We start from the raw sequence: 22,947 nt of genomic DNA, 5'->3' as shown, positions 1-22,947 counted from the left end.
TGGCGGCAACTTTCAGAGAAGGTCTCTCTGATGCCGTTAAGGATGTTATGGTGGGGTTCCCTTTGCCTGCAGGTCTGAATGAGTCCATGACAATGGCTATTCAGATTGATAGGCGTCTGCGGGAGCGCAAACCGGTGCACCATCTGGCGGTGTCTATGGAAAAGACGCCAGAAAGTATGCAGTGTGATAGAATTCTGTCCAGGAGCGAGCGACAGAATTTTAGACGGAAGAATGGATTGTGTTTCTATTGTGGGGATTCTACTCATGTTATATCAGCATGCTCTAGGCGTACAAAGAAGCTTGATAAGTCTGTTTCCATTGGCACCATTCAGTCTAAGTTTATTTTGTCTGTAACCCTGATTTGCTCTTTGTCATCCATTGCCACGGACGCCTATGTTGACTCTGGCGCCGCTCTGAGTCTTATGGATTGGTCCTTTGCCAATCGTTGTGGTTTTAATTTAGAGCCTTTGGAGACTCTTATTCCTCTGAAGGGGATTGACTCCACCCCATTGGCTAATAATAAACCACAATACTGGACACAAGTAACCATGCGTATCAATCCGGATCACCAGGAGATTATTCGTTTCCTGGTGCTGTATAATTTACATGACGATTTGGTACTGGGATTGCCATGGTTGCAGTCTCACAACCCAGTCTTGGACTGGAGAGCAATGTCTGTGTTGAGCTGGGGATGTAAGGGTATTCATGGGGACGTACCTTTGGTTTTTATTTCGTCGTCCATTCCCTCTGAAGTCCCTGAGTTCCTCTCTGATTATCAAGACGTCTTTGACGAACCCAAGCTTGGGTCGTTACCTCCGCACCGTGAGTGCGATTGTGCCATAGATTTGATACCGGGTTGTAAATATCCTAAGGGTCGTTTGTTTAATTTGTCCGTGCCGGAACATGCTGCTATGCGGGAATATATAAAGGAGTCTTTGGAAAAGGGACATATTCGTCCATCTTCTTCTCCCTTGGGAGCTGGGTTTTTCTTTGTCTCAAAAAAAGACGGCTCTTTGAGACCATGTATTGATTATCGGCTTCTGAATAAGATCACTGTTAAGTATCAATACCCATTGCCATTGCTTACTGATTTGTTTGCTCGTATAGAGGGTGCTAAGTGGTTCTCTAAAATTGATCTTCGTGGGGCGTATAATTTGGTGCGGATCAGGCAGGGGGATGAGTGGAAGACCGCATTTAATACGCCCGAGGGCCACTTTGAGTATTTGGTCATGCCTTTTGGTCTTTCTAATGCCCCTTCAGTTTTCCAGTCTTTTATGCATGATATTTTCCGCGATTTTCTGGATAAATTTATGATAATATATCTGGATGATATTCTGATTTTTTCTGATGACTGGGACTCTCATGTCCAGCAGGTCAGGAGAGTTTTTCAGGTTTTGCGGTCTAATTCTTTATGTGTGAAGGGGTCTAAGTGCGTTTTTGGGGTCCAGAAAATTTCCTTTTTGGGGTATATTTTTTCTCCCTCTTCCATTGAGATGGATCCCGTCAAGGTGCAAGCTATTTGTGACTGGACTCAGCCCTCCTCTCTTAAGGGTCTTCAGAGATTTTTGGGCTTTGCCAACTTTTACCGCCGATTTATTGCTGGTTTTTCGGATGTCGTTAAACCACTGACTGATTTGACCAGACAAGGCGCTGATGTTGCTAATTGGTCCCCTCATGCTGTAGAGGCCTTTCAGGAGCTTAAGCGCCGTTTTGCCTCTGCCCCTGTGTTGCGTCAGCCTGATGTGAATCTGCCTTTTCAGGTTGAGGTTGACGCTTCGGAGATCGGAGCTGGGGCAGTGTTGTCGCAGAAAGGTTCCGACTGCTCCGTCATTAGGCCTTGTGCCTTCTTTTCTCGCAAATTTTCGCCCGCAGAGCGGAATTATGATGTTGGGAATCGGGAGCTTTTGGCCATGAAGTGGGCGTTTGAGGAGTGGCGCCATTGGCTCGAGGGGGCTAGGCATCAGGTGGTGGTATTGACTGACCACAAAAATTTGATTTATCTTGAGACTGCCAGACGCCTGAATCCTAGACAGGCGCGCTGGTCTTTATTTTTTTCTCGCTTTAATTTTGTGGTGTCATACCTACCGGGTTCTAAGAATGTTAAGGCAGATGCCCTTTCTAGGAGTTTTGACCCGGACTCTCCTGGTAATTCTGAACCCACAGGTATCCTTAGGGAGGGAGTAATTTTGTCGGCCGTTTCTCCTGATCTGCGGCGGTCCTTGCAAGAGTTTCAGGCGGATAGACCGGATCGTTGTCCGCCTGATAGACTGTTTGTTCCGGATGATTGGACCAGCAGAGTCATCTCTGAGGTACATTCTTCTGCATTGGCAGGTCATCCCGGAATTTTTGGTACCAGGGATTTGGTGGCAAGATCCTTCTGGTGGCCTTCCCTGTCACGAGATGTGCGAGTCTTTGTGCAGTCATGTGACGTTTGTGCTCGGGCCAAGTCTTGTAGTTCTCGGGCTAGCGGACTGCTGTTGCCCTTGCCTATTCCTAAGAGGCCTTGGACACACATCTCGATGGATTTTATTTCAGATCTGCCTGTTTCCCAGAAGATGTCTGTCATCTGGGTGGTCTGTGACCGTTTCTCTAAAATGGTCCATTTGGTTCCTCTGCCCAAGTTGCCTTCTTCTTCTGAGTTGGTTCCTCTGTTTTTTCAGAATGTTGTCCGATTGCACGGTATTCCTGAGAATATTGTTTCTGACAGAGGTACCCAATTTGTGTCTAGATTTTGGCGGGCATTCTGTGCTAGGATGGGCATAGATTTGTCTTTTTCATCTGCTTTTCACCCTCAGACTAATGGCCAGACCGAGCGGACTAATCAGACCCTTGAGACATATCTGAGGTGTTTTGTCTCTGCTGACCAGGATGATTGGGTTGCTTTTTTGCCATTGGCAGAGTTCGCCCTCAATAATCGGGCCAGTTCTTCCACCTTGGTGTCCCCGTTTTTCTGTAATTCGGGGTTTCACCCTCGATTTTCCTCCGGTCAGGTGGAATCCTCGGATTGTCCTGGAGTGGATGCGGTGGTGGAGAGATTGCATCACATCTGGGGGCAGGTTATGGACAATTTGAAGTTGTCCCAGGAGAAGACTCAGCGTTTTGCCAACCGTCATCGTCGTGTTGGTTCTCGGTTTTGTGTTGGAGATTTGGTGTGGTTGTCTTCTCGTTTTGTCCCTATGAGGGTCTCTTCTCCTAAGTTTAAACCTCGGTTCATCGGCCCTTATAGAATATTGGAGATTCTTAATCCTGTTTCTTTCCGTTTGGACCTCCCTGCGTCCTTTTCCATTCATAACGTTTTTCATCGGTCGTTATTGCGCAGGTATGAGGTACCTGTTGTACCTTCAGTTGAGCCTCCTGCTCCGGTGTTGGTTGAGGGTGAGTTGGAGTACGTTGTGGAGAAAATTTTGGACTCTCGTGTTTCCAGACGGAAACTCCAGTATCTGGTCAACTGGAAGGGTTACGGCCAGGAGGATAATTCTTGGGTCAATGCATCTGATGTTCATGCTTCTGATCTTGTTCGTGCCTTCCATAGGGCTCATCCTGGTCGCCCTGGTGGATCTGGTGAGGGTTCGGTGCCCCCTCCTTGAGGGGGGGGTACTGTTGTGAATTTGGATTCTGGGCTCCCCCGGTGGCCGCTTGTGGAATTGGACTTGTCATCCTTTTTCCTGTTTCACCTGGTTCCATCAGTAGTGGGTGTCGCTATTTAAGCTCATTTCTCTGGTGGTTTCTTGCCGGTCAACAATGTTATCTGATGCCTCTCAGTGCTTGTTCCTGCTTCTGACAACTACTAGATAAGTTGGACTTTTGTCCATGTTTTGTTTTGCCTATTTGTTCCAGTTCACAGCTGAAGTTTTGTTACTGTGTCTGGAAAGCTCTCGTTGATCAGGGATTGCTACTCTGGCGTTATGAGTTAATGCCAGAGTTTAAGGTAATCTCTGGATGGTGTTTTGTTAGTGTTTTTCTGCTGACCATGAAAGTATACTATCTGTCTTCTGCTATCTAGTAAGCGGACCTCAAATTTGCTAAGACTATTTTCCTGCTGCGTTTGTAGTTTCATCTGAACTCACCGTCATTATATGTGGGGGGCTACTGTCTTCTTTGGAATATTTCTCTAGAGGTGAGCCAGGTCTTATATTTCCCTCTGCTAGCTATTTAGGTCTTAGGCCAGAGCTGGGCATCTAGCTATAATTAGGAAATGCTACCTGGCTATTTCTAGTTGCGCGGCAGGCTTAGTTCATGGTCAGTATAGTTCCATCTTCCGAGAGCTTGTCCCTCTATAGGCTTGCTATGATCTCTGCCTGCAGAGATCATGACAGTTCGTCTAGCATGTTCGACAAATGATTTGATGAACATACCCAAATGCCATTATATTCAATGCAAAGCCAAACCAAATGTATGCACAATACCTTAAGGGGTGACAAAAAGCTTCACAAACAGCTAAAATGTTCAGGTAGACACCATGAAAACTGGCACCAATTGATCCACAGTAGAAATTTGTAAATGGCACAGCAGCAGTCAGCCATAGGCCATACTTGAGGTATCAGGGTCTGGCCTAGCATTTACAGCTTTGAATTGAATACCTGATACCTGTTAAATGTGATTTTTGATCAGCCACACTCAGGTGGCACAAATATCAGCTTGGCATACCACAAATGTTGTACAAACTTAAGGATAGTAACAAAGGTATTTGATTGAAAGTAATTGCAGGCCTGCAGGTCAGGGAACCCTACTGCTACAGGCAACACACATGAAGGAGACCCAACTTGGAGTACAAATATTTCCCATAATTATTGACACACACCACTAAAGTGTCATCAATTTCCCAGAGAAGAAAAATTATAATTGTGCAGTTTTTTTTTATAAAATTTCAGTTACTGTATGCTCTATTTGACTCTCTTTCTTTGGCAGCTGCACATCAATATTATTATTGTTATTATTATTATTTATTATTGTTATAGCGCAATGTATGTGAAAAAGGTATACATAATAAAAACAAGTACATTAATCTTAAACAATACAAGTTACCAACTGTTACTGGAGGAGAGAGGACCTTGCCTTTGAGGGATCACAGTCTACAAAGGATGGATGAGGACACAATAGATGAGGGTAGAGCTGCTTGTGCAGCAGTCTGGTGGAGCAAAGGACAGTGTAGGTTGTAGGCTTGTCAGAAGAGGTATTTCTTCAGGTTCCTTTTGAAGGTTCGCATGGTTGGATATTCTCTTGAATGATATTTTGAGAGACACAGTTCCAGAGTAGAAGAGATCTACAGGAGAAATCTAGTATGTGATTGTGGGAAGATTAGATAAAAGGGAGTAGAGAAGGAGATCTTGTGATGATTGGAGGTTAGGTGCAGGTAAGTGCCAGGAGACGAGGTCACAGATGTATGGAGCAGACAGGTTTTGGATCACTTTGTATGCAATACTTAGGGTTCTGAATAGCAGTCTCTGGGCAATGGGGAGCCAGTGAAGGGATTGACAGAGGGGAGAAGCCGGGGAATAGTGGGGTGACAGGTAGAGAAATGAGGAGCTGGTGGTGAGTGGGAGACACTGAATGTCCTGTTTGTTAGGTGTGAAGAGATCCAAGATAGGGACAAGTCTGTAACATCAAGACATGAGAGAGGTTGTAGTAAGATGGAATGGTCCACTGTGTCAAAGGCAGATGACAGGTCCAGGAGAAGGAGCACAAAACAGTGTCGCTTGGATTTGATGATTAGTAGGTCATTGTTGACTTTATCATAAAATTGTACACTAGAATCAATTGCAAACATATCAATTTTTATTAAATACTGAAAATTTATTTAACATATATAGACTAAGCATTTTAAAAGCTGACATTGTTGACTTTAGTATGGTATGTTAGTTTCGGGATAAAGACTGTTGCAAGGTTTGGAATAGGGTGAGAAAGGGATTGGGCCAAATTCACAGGTGGTGAGAGGAGATTTTTAGAGTAAAGGAGAAAGTTGATATTTCGTGTTGGTGAAGATCTTTTTGGAGGAGGATAGTTGAGTAGTTATGAGGAGGGGATGTGGGGACTTTAGGCAAAAGCTTTGCCTTATGTTGTCAATCTGTGGTTGGCTTCAAACTTTCTTATTTATTCCAAGGCCTGGGGTAAGTATAACTGAATGCTGTGCTTGTACAAGGATTTGGAATTGCCTGATGATGTTAAGTTAGAATGTCAAAGGATAGGTGCAGGGCAGGAGGCATCTGCATCAGTGTTTTGAGCAGGAGATTTGTAAGCTCCAAGCACATGGGAAAGAGGCAGTGGGGTCACCCGATGGCACCAATCGTGTACCTCAGAGTTCTGCCCACCGAGTCGGGTGCTTAGATGACATGTGCCTGATATTGCTGGTGATGGTTAGGTTCTTAGTCGTCAGGCCCCTGCTGATCCTGTCATGGCACAGATTGCAAATGGCCATTTTGCTTGACTCAGAACTCTCTTTCAAAAGTCCCAAACATGTACACCTAACTCTTTGAAGTAGAAATGCTCAAGACTCGCTGCTCTGCTGAACAGTTGACCACATTCTCCCTCTGGTCACCCCACTGCCTCTTCCTGTCTGTTTCGGTGCTGACGATCTATCACTCTCAAATGTATTGGACTTGCTCTGAATGCTAGCTTCCCAAATTGGGTCAGTGACTTCTTCATCCACCATATCTCCTTCCATCCTATCACAAAGGTTCTCCTGACTTTGTGACTTAACAATAAAGACTCAGTGGCAACTGTGTCTCATCACCATCTTCCTCCTTAGCCAACATTTGTCATTCCCCACCATTGTCTTCTTGTAGCTGTGACTGCTATATGTTTTGTGTATCACTAAACAGCATGTCGTCCTGTCCCTCTTGGAGTATGCAGCTTGAGAGGCCACTATCAATAAATGTTGTTGTAAAGAGATATTCCGAGTATCCTAGTGAGGAATCACTAGTCTCCTGGGACTCAACATAGTGGAAGGAAGGAGTATCAGGATGAGGATTAAGTGGTGCAAACTGTAGGCACTATGTAGACTATGTGGAAGACGACATAGTGCTGTCATGCCTGCTGGAAGTATTATCAGCTATCCAAATGATCACCTGCAAGCACTGTTTTGGCTTCAGAAGTGATGTACAAAGTGGGAAGGGAAGTTGTGTGTCGGGGATGGGCATGTTTATTGTGCTCTATTAGCAGATGTAATAGCATCTACCCCATGTCCTTGGCATCTGCGTGCACCATCTTCAGCACTTGGACTTCCCTGTCCCTTATTACATGTCTTATGCATTTTGTGCTAGGTCTCTTAAAACCAAGGGTTATTTTTAATAAAACAAAATAATTATTCACCTGCAGCAGTCAAAGTGTTTTCTGGGAGTTTAAACCCACCGTAATGTAACAGAAATATTACAAAAGTGTATGGATAACAATCAAATTCAATCCAGAAATATGTTTTAACTCTTTTTTGGAGTGTTACAGTATATGCCATAGAAATGTGCCATAAAGCATGTAATACTGTATGGGTGAGAAATTTTACTCAGTAATATTTTGAAATTTTTTTTGAGTGTTATATATCACAGAAATATACCCCAGACCACTGAATTCTGTATGGCTGAGAAATTTAAGCCTGCAAAACTTTTTTATGTTTTTTTTTTCAGTTTTATAGTTCACAGGAAATGTACCCCAGATCATGGAATAGTGTATGGATGAGAACTGTAATCCAGCTAATCTTTTTAACCATTTTTGTAGTGTTAGATAATGTCACAGAAATTTAGTCCAAACCATGGAATAGTGAATGGGTGAGAAATGTAATCCAGCTAATTTTTTAAATGCTTTTTTGAGTGTTATATATCAGAGAAATGTACAGAGCATGTGAAACTATATGGCTTAGAAATTTATGACTGAGAAATTTAAGGAACAATCTCACCTAGTAGTGTTCCTGAGTTGGGCTAGATTGTGTTCCAATGTGAGTATAGGGTTCTGGTTGTCCAGTTGAGGAGGGGGAGGCTTGCCACACATTGCCCCACCAAAGGAAACTGCACAGGATCCATATTATAAAAAAGCAACAAATTGCTCCACACGCATTTCATTTGTCAAATCATCAGGGGAGATAGAGACTAGAAGAGTGTTGGGGTCTTACCAGAAACATTGTCTTGGCTACATGCCCATCTTAAATGTAGGTAGAATATATCTGGTTCCCTATGTAGGGGGTAAATAGAATTAAAAAGATTGCTGCTCGTGGTGGTGAGAGTGTCACTTCTGGTGCGCTCCATGATGGAGCATACAGCTGACACGCATGCATCACTTCCGGGGCTGGCACATCTGGGTGTATTTAGCTATGTGACTTCCTGTTCAATGCATTGTGGAGTGCAACGGTGAAATGCACACATCACTTCCAGTGTGGCGTTCACAGGATCAAGGTATAAATTGCTCTCCCTATGTTAGAAGATGCGTAGGAATCTCATTTTTACTCTCTATGTTCAGTCCCACAGTATGCAAACCAAAAACTTATGATATCAGGATAAATAAGGGAAGGGAATGTAGCCATATTAAAGGGATAAGTCCCGTTTGAAGGCCATACATTAAAATGATGTGAGAGCAGTGCGGGAAACTTCCTTTGTGAAAAAGATCCTACAACCTCCTCTGAAGAGGTAGACATCAAAAATTGGACATTAGAGGTTACATGAACATAGGCAAGAAAAACACTAATTATGCTGAATAGGAAAGCCCAATAAATCATTCAATCAGTGTTGATCAAGTATGTAAAATGGACTAAATAATTACATACCTCTTGGCCTAGAGGGAAGGGGAACCTTGGGAACCCAGAGGAGATGAGTGGGTGTTTGAATTCCCTAAAGACCTTATTCTTTCCCTAAAAGTTAACAACTACCTATCAGTAGAGCTAGGCATCCTAAGGAATAGAAATGAGAAGTGGCTCCCCATTCAAAGGTAGCTATCCCTATATTGCATCCTATGATGCTCTCCACTAAAATAAAGGTTAAAAGGAACTTCCTGCTAAGGTATGAGAAAAAGAATACATCTTTAAAGGAAAACACTTATGGAGAAAATAAGAGGAAAAATGGAAGAAAAAGTGGAGAAAATTTAAGGAAGAATCAAGTGATAGTGCAAGTGTACTAATCTAATCTCATAACCCGTAGATTAACACCTGCCTGGCAGTGGAGGTTGGCACCCTACAGGGGAAACAAAGTGGTGCCCCCACTCAGCGGTGGTTCACCCAATCTGACCCTACTGAGTGCCCTCTTTTAGAATAAACAGCTTTAAGTGAGGTATCTCATTGAGACCCATGGGTGTTTGGGTGAATCCACCTCATCTCACATTGCAATATCATAAGATTCCAGTTGCCTCCCTTTTATGGAACATCAATTTTATAATTTCTATAAGCCTTAAGTGGGAGCTGTTTCCATTATGGTTGATGTTGATATGTCTAGCCAGGGGGATATCTCTATCGAGGGCAATGCTGTATCTCTGAAATGTTCCCCAACTCTTCTAAATGTTTGTATTGTTTTATTTATTCCAAGCAGCATGGGCAAACGGCTCTATAGATAACCTGTCACAATCCATTTTTGGATAGGCTAAATGCTGACTGTATGTGATACAAACAACAAAGCAAACAATTAGCCCTTAGAAGGGCTGTTAGTATAATGTCTCAGCTTTAGCACCAGTAACAGCAGTATAGGCCTCTGATTCATTATACTGTGCACACACAGGCCTAGACAAGCACTCATTTCTTCCAATATTAAGTGTCACACAACAGGGAAATGGCATTAGAGCCAAGATCTTTTCTTTATTTTTTTTATATAGCGCTAACATATTCCGCACCGCTTTACAGTTTGCACACATTATCGCTGTCACTGATGGGGCTCACAATCTAAATTCCCTATCAGTTTGTCTTTGGAATCTGGGAGGAAACCAGAGAGCCCAGAGAAAACCCACGCCAACATGGGGAGAACATACAAACTCCTTGCAGATGTTGTCCTTGGTGACATTTGAACCCAGGACTCCAGGGCTGCAAGGCTGCTGTGCTATCCATTGAGCCACTGTGCTGCGCACCATGATGGGTGGTGCCTGTTCTTTTATAACCCCTGGTGATGTAACATGGCCAGCCAATCACAGTAATGCCACAACCATGATGTTTACAGCATTACAGTGACACGCAGGCAATCCCCGCATGATTATTGGCTGTGTAACAGGCTCCAAAGATGTGGGGTGGGGATTTGTGTTTAACATAAAGCACTGACCATTTACTTTCCAAGTAATTTGTGCATCCCTGCAATGTGATGCTTGAGTGATACCGAGAATCACTGAGCATGTTGGCTTATCCCTAGTATATAACACTCCAAATAATGTTCCAATTTTTTTTAACGATTCAATTTGTTATCCATACACTTTAAAGTGGTTTTTCTTACATTACGGTGGTATATAAAACTCCTAAAACCCTTCCAAAAAATGTTTATGGATTCAATTATTTACTCATACAGTTTAATACAGATTTTGTTACATTGCAGTGGTATATGAAACTCCCCAAAACCTTCCAAATTTTTTTATGGTTTCAGTTAGTCATAAATACAGTTTAAGATGCTTTTGTAAAATTATGATGGGTTAAAATTTTTAAAAATCGATTGGCCTGGTACAGTTCACAAAATATTTTTGTTAAAAAAAAATTGATTATTGTCATATGCAGTATACTGTAGAACCAGCTTTGTGCAAAATTTTGTTGGTTTAAAATGCAAACAAAAATTGATCTGCTTCAGGTGTACAAATTTGGCTGTTCAAAAATTGACTATTGTCTTATTTACTTTAGAACTTGTTTTGTGTACAATTTTGTTTGTTTAAAATAAAAATAATTGGCCTGGAGGTATACAAATCTGGTTCCTCTGTAGACAGTCCCCAGCCGCCACTATTTCTCCTGATGTGGCATCCCTGCCTTGTACCAGCACGTGTCCAGGAACATCACCTGTGTCTTTATCAACACGGTTACTGGGATTGTCCACTTAATGATTGACATGTGATAAGGCGATTGTGGCCAGGGATGCGTCATTTCACTGATGTCACATTGGGTGAACATTGTGGAGGCCAGGGCTGAGTCCCACCCTTGCACAGCACATCTACTACAGGCACCAAGGTATGCTGGCCCTAATTCTATCAGGGTTTCCTCCACCTCCTACACCACTTCCTGCATCGGCTCCTGCTCCTCCTTACACTTCATCTCCAATGTGCTATCGTAGAGCATGCATGGGCAGATGAAAGCTTTGCAAAACTGCCTCTGCAAAGTGCAAACAGACTCTATTAAAGCTAATTTGCCTAGGAGGCAAATTGCACACCATGACACAGTTATTGAAAGGAATAATAGACCAGAGAGATCTAACATAGTAACATAGTAACATAGCTAGCAAGGCCAAAAAAATACATTTGTCCATCCAGTTTGGCCTATATTCTATATATCTGTGGCTCTCGCCGTTGGGCATACAACCAAATATTGCCATATGTGACGATGGCCATAACCTGGTGGCAGCTGTAAACCTTGACAAGCTTACACATATTCCATGCTTGGCCCACATTCTCAACTTGTGAGCTCAGTGGTTTTTGAAAACCAACCCACATTTTCAGAGATTCTGGTCAAGGTACGAAGCATCAGCACCCAATTCCGCAAGTCTACTACAGCTGCCACCTCTCTGACAGGGCTGCAGCACTGCATGCAAGTGCCAGCTCACCTATTGGTCTGAGATGGCATCATGTGCTGGAACTCCAGACTGCACATGTTGGCAAGGCTTTGTATTCAGTACAGACAAGTTGTGGAATACCAGCTCCAACATGCTCATCGGTATTCTGGTCAGCCTCTGCATGTAACAACTGAAGAAGGCATAGATGTCATGATCTCAATGGCAAGAGATCATAGCATCAGCATATATAGGAACTAGCTCTTGGAAGATGGAAACTGAGCTGACCATGAACTAAACCTAACGCACAACTAGCAGTGGCCGGGTAGCATGCCTACGTTGATTCTAGATGCCCAGCACCAGCCGGAGGACTAAATAAAGCTAGCAGAGGAAAATATTAGTCCTAGCTCACCTCTAGAGAAATACCCCGAAAGGAGACAGAGGCCCCCCACATGTATTGGCGGTGAATCAAGATGAAATAACAAACGTAGTATGAAAATAGGTTTAGCAAATTTGAGGTCCACTTACTACATAGCAGAAGACAGAAAGGACACTTTCATGGTCAGCTGAAAACCCTATCAAAACACCATCCAGAAATTACTTTAAAACTCTGGCATTAACTCATAACACCAGAGTGGCAATTCCTGTTCACAAGAGCTTTCCAGACACAGTAACGAAACTACAGCTGTGAACTGGAACAAAAATGCAAAAACAAACATGGACAAGAGTCCAACTTATCTAGTAGTTGTCTAGGAGCAGGAACAAGCACAGAGAGGCTTCTGATAACATTGTTGACCGGCAAGCAACTAACAGAGCAGCAAGGTTATATAGCGACTCCCACATCTTGATGGGAACAGGTGAACAGGAAGATGAAGACACCAGTTCAATTCCACCAGTAGCCACCGGGGGAGCCCAGAATCCAAATTCACAACAGTACCCCCCCCTCAAGGAGGGGGCACCGAACCCTCACCAGAACCACCAGGGCGATCAGGATGGGCCCTATAAAAGGCACGAACCAGATCAGAGGCATGAACATCAGATGCATTCACCCAAGAATTATCCTCCTGGCCGTATCCCTTCCACTTGACCAGATACTGGAGTCTCCGTCTGGAAACACGAGAGTCCAAGATTTTCTCCACAACGTACTCCAACTCACCCTCAACCAACACCGGAGCAGGAGGCTCAACGGAAGGCACAACCGGTACCTCATACCTGCGCAATAATGACCGATGAAAAACGTTATGAATAGAAAAGGATGCAGGGAGGTCCAAACGGAAGGAAACAGGGTTAAGAATCTCCAATATCTTATATGGGCCGATGAACCGAGGCTTAAACTTAGGAGAAGAGACCCTCATAGGGACAAAACGAGAAGACAACCACACCAAATCCCCAACACAAAGCCGAGGACCAACACGACGGTGGCGGTTGGCAAAAAGCTGAGTCTTCTCCTGGGACAACCTCAAATTGTCCACCACCTGCCCCCAGATCTGATGCAATCTCTCCACCACAGCATCCACTCCAGGACAATCCGAAGATTCCACCTGACCAGAGGAAAATCGAGGATGAAACCCCGAATTACAGAAAAACGGGGACACCAAAGTGGCAGAGCTGGCCCGATTATTGAGAGCGAACTCCGCCAATGGCAAAAAAGCAACCCAATCATCCTGGTCAGCAGACACAAAACACCTCAGATATGTCTCCAGGGTCTGATTAATCCGCTCGGTCTGGCCATTCGTCTGAGGATGGAAAGCGGACGAAAAAGATAAATCTATGCCCATCCTAGCACAGAATGCCCGCCAAAATCTAGACACGAATTGGGTCCCTCTGTCAGAAACGATATTCTCAGGAATACCATGCAAACGAACAACATTTTGAAAAAACAGAGGAACCAACTCGGAAGAAGAAGGCAACTTGGGCAGAGGAACCAAATGGACCATCTTAGAGAAACGGTCACACACCATCCAGATGACAGACATCTTCTGAGAAACAGGCAGATCTGAAATAAAATCCATCGAGATGTGCGTCCAAGGCCTCTTAGGAATAGGCAAGGGCAACAACAATCCACTAGCCCGAGAACAACAAGGCTTGGCCCGAGCACAAACGTCACAAGACTGCACAAAGCCTCGCACATCTCGTGACAGGGAAGGCCACCAGAAGGACCTTGCCACCAAATCGCTGGTACCAAAAATGCCAGGATGACCTGCCAACGCAGAAGAATGAACCTCAGAGATGACTCTACTGGTCCAATCATCAGGAACAAACAGTTTATCAGGTGGGCAACGATCAGGTCTATCCGCCTGAAACTCCTGCAAGGCCCGCCGCAGGTCTGGAGAAACGGCTGACAATACCACTCCATCCTTAAGGATACCTGTGGGCTCAGAGTTACCAGGCGAGTCAGGCTCAAAACTCCTAGAAAGGGCATCCGCCTTAACATTCTTAGAACCCGGTAGGTATGACACCACAAAATTAAACCGAGAGAAAAATAATGACCAGCGCGCCTGTCTAGGATTCAGGCGCCTGGCGGTCTCAAGATAAATCAAATTTTTGTGGTCAGTCAATACCACCACCTGATGTCTGGCCCCCTCAAGCCAATGGCGCCACTCCTCAAAAGCCCACTTCATGGCCAAAAGCTCCCGATTCCCAACATCATAATTCCGCTCAGCGGGCGAAAATTTACGGGAAAAGAAGGCACAAGGCCTCATCACGGAGCAGTCAGAACTTTTCTGCGACAACACTGCCCCAGCTCCGATCTCAGAAGCGTCGACCTCAACCTGAAAAGGTAGAGCAACATCAGGCTGCCGCAACACAGGGGCAGAGGAAAAACGGCGCTTAAGCTCCCGAAAGGCCTCCACAGCATCAGGGGACCAATCAGCAACATCAGCACCCTTCTTAGTCAAATCGGTCAATGGCTTAGCAATATCCGAAAAACCAGCAATAAATCGACGATAAAAGTTAGCAAAGCCCAAAAATTTCTGAAGACTCTTAAGAGAAGAGGGCTGCGTCCAATCACAAATAGCTTGAACCTTGACAGGATCCATTTCAATGGAAGAGGGGGAAAAAATATATCCCAAAAAGGAAATCCTCTGTACCCCAAAAACACACTTAGAACCCTTCACACACAAAGAATTAGACCGCAAAACCTGAAAAACCCTCCTGACTTGCTGGACATGAGAGTCCCAGTCATCCGAAAAAATCAGAATATCATCCAGATACACAATCATAAATTTATCCAAATAATCGCGAAAAATATCATGCATAAAGGACTGGAAAACTGACGGAGCATTTGAAAGACCAAAAGGCATCACTAAATACTCAAAGTGGCCCTCGGGCGTATTAAATGCGGTTTTCCACTCATCCCCCTGCCTGATTCGCACCAAATTATACGCCCCACGAAGGTCAATCTTAGAGAACCACTTGGCCCCCTTTATGCGAGCAAACAAATCAGTCAGCAACGGCAATGGGTATTGATATTTAACAGTGATTTTATTCAAAAGCCGATAATCAATACATGGTCTCAAAGAGCCGTCTTTTTTTGACACAAAGAAAAAACCGGCTCCTAAGGGAGATGACGATGGACGAATATGTCCCTTTTCCAAGGACTCCTTTATATATTCACGCATAGCAGCATGTTCAGGCACAGACAGATTAAATAAACGACCCTTTGGGTATTTACTACCCGGGATTAAATCTATGGCACAATCGCACTCTCGGTGCGGAGGTAACGAACCAAGCTTGGATTCTTCAAAGACGTCACGATAGTCAGACAGGAACTCAGGAATTTCAGAGGGAATAGATGATGAAATGGAAACCACAGGTACATCCCCATGAGCCCCCTTACATCCCCAGCTCAACACAGACATAGCTCTCCAGTCGAGGACTGGGTTGTGAGATTGCAGCCAAGGCAATCCTAGCACCAAATCATCATGTAGATTATACAGCACCAGAAAGCGAATAATCTCCTGGTGATCCGGATTAATACGCATAGTTACTTGTGTCCAGTATTGTGGTTTATTATTAGCCAATGGGGTGGAGTCAATCCCCTTCAGAGGAATGGGAGTCTCCAAAGGCTCTAAATCATACCCACAGCGTTTGGCAAAGGACCAATCCATAAGACTCAAAGCGGCGCCAGAGTCGACATAGGCGTCCGTGGTAATAGATGACAAAGAGCAAATCAGGGTCACAGATAGAATAAACTTAGACGGTAAGGTGCAAATGGAAACAGATTTACCAAGCTTTTTAGTGCGCTTAGAGCATGCTGATATAACATGAGTAGAATCACCACAATAGAAACACAACCCATTTTTCCGTCTAAAATTCTGCCGCTCGCTTCGGGACAGAATTCTATCACACTGCATACTCTCTGGCGATTTCTCAGTGGACACCGCCAGATGGTGCACTGGTTTGCGCTCCCGCAAACGCCTATCGATCTGAATAGCCATTGTCATGGACTCATTCAGACCCGCAGGCACAGGGAACCCCACCATAACGTCCTTAATGGCATCAGAGAGACCCTCTCTGAAAGTCGCCGCCAGGGCGCACTCATTCCACTGAGTAAGCACAGACCATTTACGGAATCTTTGGCAGTAAATTTCCGCTTCATCTTGCCCCTGAGATAGGGACATCAAAGTTTTTTCTGCCTGAAGCTCCAAATGAGGTTCGTCATAAAGCAACCCCAAGGCCAGAAAAAACGCATCCACATTGAGCAACGCAGGATCCCCTGGTGTCAATGAAAAAGCCCAGTCTTGAGGGTCGCCCCGGAGCAAGGAAATCACAATCCTGACCTGCTGTGCAGGATCTCCGGCAGAGCGAGATTTCAGGGACAAAAATAATTTGCAATTATTTCGAAAATTCTGAAACCCAGATCTATTCCCCGAGAAAAATTCCGGCAAAGGAATTCTCGGCTCAGATACAGGTGCATGACAAACAAAATCTTGCAAATTTTGTACCTTCGTGGCGAGATTATTCAAACCTGCAGTTACACTCTGAAGATCCATTGCAAACAGGTGGACACAGAGCCATTCAAAGGAGAGAAAAAAAAAAAATAAATAAAATTTCAGCAGACTACTTATTACTCTCCTTTCTCAGCCAAGGATTTTAACCCTTTAGTGGGCCGGTCAAACTGTCATGATCTCAATGGCAAGAGATCATAGCATCAGCATATATAGGAACTAGCTCTTGGAAGATGGAAACTGAGCTGACCATGAACTAAACCTAACGCACAACTAGCAGTGGCCGGGTAGCATGCCTACGTTGATTCTAGATGCCCAGCACCAGCCGGAGGACTAAATAAAGCTAGCAGAGGAAAATATTAGTCCTAGCTCACCTCTAGAGAAATACCCCGAAAGGAGACAGAGGCCCCCCACATGTATTGGCGGTGAATCAAGATGAAATAACAAACGTAGTATGAAAATAGGTTTAGCAAATTTGAGGTCCACTTACTACATAGCAGAAGACAGAAAGGACACTTTCATGGTCAGCTGAAAACCCTATCAAAACACCATCCAGAAATTACTTTAAAACTCTGGCATTAACTCATAACACCAGAGTGGCAATTCCTGTTCACAAGAGCTTTCCAGACACAGTAACGAAACTACAGCTGTGAACTGGAACAAAAATGCAAAAACAAACATGGACAAGAGTCCAACTTATCTAGTAGTTGTCTAGGAGCAGGAACAAGCACAGAGAGGCTTCTGATAACATTGTTGACCGGCAAGCAACTAACAGAGCAGCAAGGTTATATAGCGACTCCCACATCTTGATGGGAACAGGTGAACAGGAAGATGAAGACACCAGTTCAATTCCACCAGTAGCCACCGGGGGAGCCCAGAATCCAAATTCACAACACATAGATGTCTGAGATTTGTGCAGCTCTGCAAGACTTTGAGGACTCCACAAAGATGTTGAACGGCACCAACACCAGCACCAGCGCAACGGTCCCCCTTCTGTGCCAACTTAAGCAGTTGCTGCTAACAATGAAACTTGAAGTTTTGCATGCAGAATAGATGGAGATAGAGGAAGACATGAGACAGGGAGATACTACCCAGCCAAGCCTCGCCTCATCTCATCTGCTCAGCGCGTATTGGGCAACAATGAAGAGGTGGAGGCTGAGGAGGAGGAGGAACAGAAGCTCGCTGAAGAGATTAGCAACTACACAAGCTTCATTCCATATCTCCTACGTGGATGGGCTGAGGAGGAGAATGAGGAGGAAAAAATGGAGGAGATGCAGAGTAGTCATCAGGGTGGAGACAGGGAAGTGTTTGCTAGATGGACCTTGGCACATATGGCTGACTTTATGTACTGCTGCCTTTCCTGTGACCCTCGTGTTACAATCATCTTGGCCAAAAAAGATTAATATTTGACCATCCTACTTACCCCACGCTACAAGAAGAGCCTTGCATCTCTGTTACTTGAGGCAGAGAGGACAACAAAAATGGTGCTATAAGAGAAGGCCATTGTGGAAAATATCTTGAAAAAATTCCCATCAGACAACGCTAGCAACAGGGGACAAGCTTCCCTGCCCAACCAAGGAAGAAAGGCAGGGGAGACATAGAGCAGAGGCAGGGGACCATGGTCAAAAGCCTTGGACAATTTAATGACAGCATCTCAGCTTCCAGGATCTGATGATCGGGTATTTTTGACAAGGAGGGAAATGTTTTTAAAGATAGTCAATATATATGTGACTGACAAAACTAGCGTACTGCCTAATTCTTCTGTGACCTTCAGCTATTGGGTCTCAAAGTTGGACACCTGGCATGAATTGTCTCTCTATGCCTTAGAGGTGTGCTGCCCTAGCGTCCGCTCTGAGTGACTTTTTAGTGCTGCTGAGGGGGTTAAAACAGACAATCGCTTTTGCCTATCAACAGAATGAGTTGACAGGCTTACTCTGATAAAAATGAGCAAAGCTTGTGTTAATTCAAACTTTTCCACACCACCTGATGACAGCAGCACATAGTGTTTTTAATCTTCATGATTTGAATGAGGCCCTCCAGGTGTTGCCTCATTGGTCTATGGATGACTGGATGATCCTACTTACATTTTTTCTGACTTTACAGTTTGTGCAAAACCTTTATTATTGTAGTAGTACATCAACTACACTTTCAAAATATATCAATGAGGCCCTACAGTCATTGCCTTCAACAGTCCAATGATTACTGTATTACACTCCTAATCATTTTTCATGGCTTAGCACTTTGTTCAGAGCCTTTATGAGTGTAGGAGCATATCAACTACCCTTTCCTAATATTTTAATGATTCCCTACAGTTGTTGCTTTCAAGGGTCTATCGATGAGCCTGCTTAATTTTTTTTCTGGCTTTGCACTGTGTGCAGAGTCTTTATGAGTGTAGGCCTACCACAAATACACATTGTCCACAATTTTTGAATGAGGTACTACAGTTGGTGCCTTCAAAGGTGTATGAATGACCCTGCTTGCAGTTTTTGGCAGGCTTTGCACTTATTGCATAAACTTTATGAGTCTTGGAGTAACACTACATGACAATTTGAACAACATGCATTTGAGACCCTCCTTTGTGTCTTATACGGGGTGTATCTGAGTCCCTCTTCCATCACATTTTGGCAGTTCTTGCTTCCTCCATAAATTATACTGAAATTTCCCATTTTCTAATAAAAAAAATATATATACAGGAAAAATGTTTCTTAATTTTTTTTTTACACTAAACTCTAATTTCTCAGCAATTTTGAATGTTTTATTTCCACACCTTAAAGTGAAGTAAAAGTGTGACACCATTGTTCTCAGCAGACTATTCCATGGTTTGAAGTGCGAGTGCAATGTGTATGAGGCCATGCTTTGTACAGGGTATATCTGAGTCCCTATGAGTCCCTTATTTTTGGAAGTTCTTACTTCCTTCATAAATTATGCTGAAATTTCCTATTTTTAAATAAACAAAGCAATTTTGGTTTACTTCAATGATATATTTTTTAAATCTTTTATAATTGTTGCCTTATATACAAGTGATTATACAGAGAAAAAATGTTTTTTGGCATTCTTTTTCCTGTAAAATGTAATTTCTCATCAGTTTGGAATGTTTTATTGTCACTTCAAGTGGAGTAAACGTGTGACACAATTGTTCTCAGCAGCGATCTGGGAGTCAGAGATGCTTCCAGGTCTCTTCACCATGCTGCTCTTCTTCCATTCAGCACTTTTTCCGTCCTTTTCATCATTTTTACTTCTCTCCCAGACCTCCTTGTAGGGTCTGCTGGCAAAATGCTTGGATTTCAAATTGACGCACTATATTTGTTACTCAAAACAAACTTTCGAGCATTAGGAATTGCTCAGATTGAGTAACGAGCATCCGAGCATTTTAGGGCTCTCTCATGTCTGGTGATAAGTCAATACAATCCTCACTTGTATGTTGCTGTTTACATGAATTAAATCATAACAGAAATATAAATAACTTCTCTTTAAAAAAAAAAATAAATAAGAATGAAAACACAAAAAATCACCAATACACAAAAAAATCACACAAAGACAATAAAACATAAAACACAACAATACACACAAAACCCCAAACCATAAAAATAATAAACTACAGTTTCAAGTACATCCCATTAACACGAATAATCAACATTACTTAGGCTTTGCCATGTTGCTTTGTACTCTCAATCGTTTAAACTGTCTGAGACCAAATAATATATCTTAGAAAATCCCACAATGTACTTCTTGAAGACTTGTTGTGAGGTGATCTATTAACAATTTTTCATAATACATGGTTCCTTCCAAGGATACTTAACATCACATTAATGTATGATAAGCGATTCACAAAAACTACTCCCCTCTCTTATCAGCAGCATGTATAATAATATGGTTGTTGTTGTGAAGTGATTTCAGAGCTTAGCGTTCCTGCGGGCCCAGAATATCACTCCCAGATAGATGAATAGGGTGAGAATATTACCATAACACACTTTAAGAAAGTAGATGTGAACAGTTAATTGGAATTTTCTAGAGGACACTACCCAAAGTGGATAAAAAATATATCATATGTCTAATATTGGCACATTCGAATTGGAACCATACACATGACTTGGATTTCAACAAAAAACACCTGTCATACTGAAAAGATTTGAGGATGAAAAGTGTCAAGAAATTCAGAATGATGCATATAAATGGAGAAAATAATTGAAACCAATAAAGCCACTGGATTCCTTAATAAGAAACAGATTGGCCTCTTCTCTTCAATTGAATTAGGTGTGTCCTTACATTGTGGAGGATCCAAATGCCAATGTTGTCATATGATGAAACATAGGTCTAAGGCATTTCAATCTACAGTCACCGATGGGCAGGATTCCCGGCGTGCTTGCCGGAAGCGCACGTTAAATGCTGCTGTCAGAGATTGACAGCAACATTTTATTAGTTAACAGCCGTGGGTATCGCGATTCCTCCCATGGCTGTTAGAGGAACATGTCAGCTGGTCAAAACAGCTGACATGTGCTAGATAAGATGTGGGTTCAGCGCCAGAGCACACATCAAAGGGGGAGACACGACATGCACAGTACTAGCATGGTGCATGTTGTGAAGGAGTTAAACTGAAATACTTGTTATGTGGTTTATTTATTAAAGCACAACTGTAACTTTCAATATGTGGGAGAACTATCCAACCAACCACAATAGTATGAATAAACCCAGATACAATATGCGCACTGGAGTAATTAACCAAATTCTTTCCAAACAATCAAAATCAAAAAGATATCAGCAATATAATGTTAGCAATATTAGAACAAACTGTACATCAAACAATACCCCAGATGGCTTTAGACACTAATCAAAGGGGAGTCTTCTTGGATTTTGAAACTATCTACTTTAGTACAAGATGGTTTAAATGAATACATTGACAATACAAGGCAACAGGGCAGAGCCTAAGTAATATTAATTTCTGGTATTAACAGGTTGTTGATGATATCATTTTTTTTGTTTGCTTTTTGGAGGGGGGTTTGTGCGTGTTTTTTTCTTTGTTTTTGTTGTTTGTTTTTTTGTCTTATTTGTGAATGTGATTTTTATGTTACTGTGACATCTATTCTTATATCCATCCTAATTTAATTTATCTAATAAGTAATATATGAGTGAGGATTATATTGACGTATTGCATCTGATTGACCATGTTACCACTGACCTATATAAAGGTCATAGGTGACATCCTTTTATTTTTTGCTTGATGAAACAGTTGGACTAACTCTGTAACGAGCAAGTGATGTTTTTCTAAAGTTTATTTTACCATATCTCCTCAAGATGATATGCCTCATTGGCAGCACTCCCCAGAACCGATATTTATTTTTTCTCTGCAAATCTATGGCCAGCACTCACTAGTCCAGAAACCAGTGGTTAGAGCAGAAGCTTTTTGGTGGAATTTACCCTGAGTAAACAATTGATTTTTTGCCTTTGATAAATGAAAAACAAGCTTACATTTATTTATACATCAAAGGAAGTATAGCAAATAGTTTTTGAAAAATGCAAACATTTTGAAAAAGTAGGTAAAAACTTTATCAAAATAGGCATAGCAATGTGTAAAAACTTGATAATATGGATTTAGAAATTAGAGAGAAATGATCAATCTTACTTGCTTTTAATTTTATTTTTGACATATGCATTATGTAATATTATTTTTACATTAAAGCTCTTAAATTTGTCACATAAAAATTAAAATTGAAATATGTGCCTAAGAACTTTGATTTGCCTTGATCATAACACCCTACTTACATACACTTTTAATATGCAGTTCTCCTGTGGCTCATAATGTTTTTTTGGTCTGTTAGATTTACAAGATTCAAAGCACAACAGAGAAAAAAGACTGGTAAAATAATTAATGCTAATCTAGGATTCATAGAGCTTACTGAAGTAATGCTAGCATAGGTTAATGTTGCGTTTGAAGCATAACGCTAAGCTTAACAGACTTCAGTAGTAATGACATGTAAATTTTATGCTAACTAGGTGTAAGCATGTGACACAAAAATCTCTTAAGCTCAACACATTACCTTAAATAAGTCACTTATAGCTGGATTGCAGAGCAAAAGGGAAATTTTGTATTATAAAGATGACTAAATATTTTGTGATTATAACATTTTTAAACCACTGACAGTAGTTCCAAATTTTGTATATTTAGCTTGAATTACAAATATGCCTTTTAGAGTTAAAAAAAATATTCTTAATGCGAAAATGATTTTCATGGAAATTGTTAAGGCTAGTTACAACACAGCTTTCATATGCTAAAGCCAAAATAAACTATCCACCTCTTCATGTGCCCTATCGTACAAGTACAGCACAGGGATGTGACATGCATAGGGGCTGTGCCGGCGTCATCC

This window comes from Ranitomeya variabilis, chromosome 6 (assembly GCF_051348905.1).
Source record: "Ranitomeya variabilis isolate aRanVar5 chromosome 6, aRanVar5.hap1, whole genome shotgun sequence".
Lineage (NCBI taxonomy): Eukaryota > Metazoa > Chordata > Amphibia > Anura > Dendrobatidae > Ranitomeya > Ranitomeya variabilis.
The sequence above is the reverse complement of the archived record's forward strand: the minus strand, read 5'-3'. Positions refer to the sequence as shown.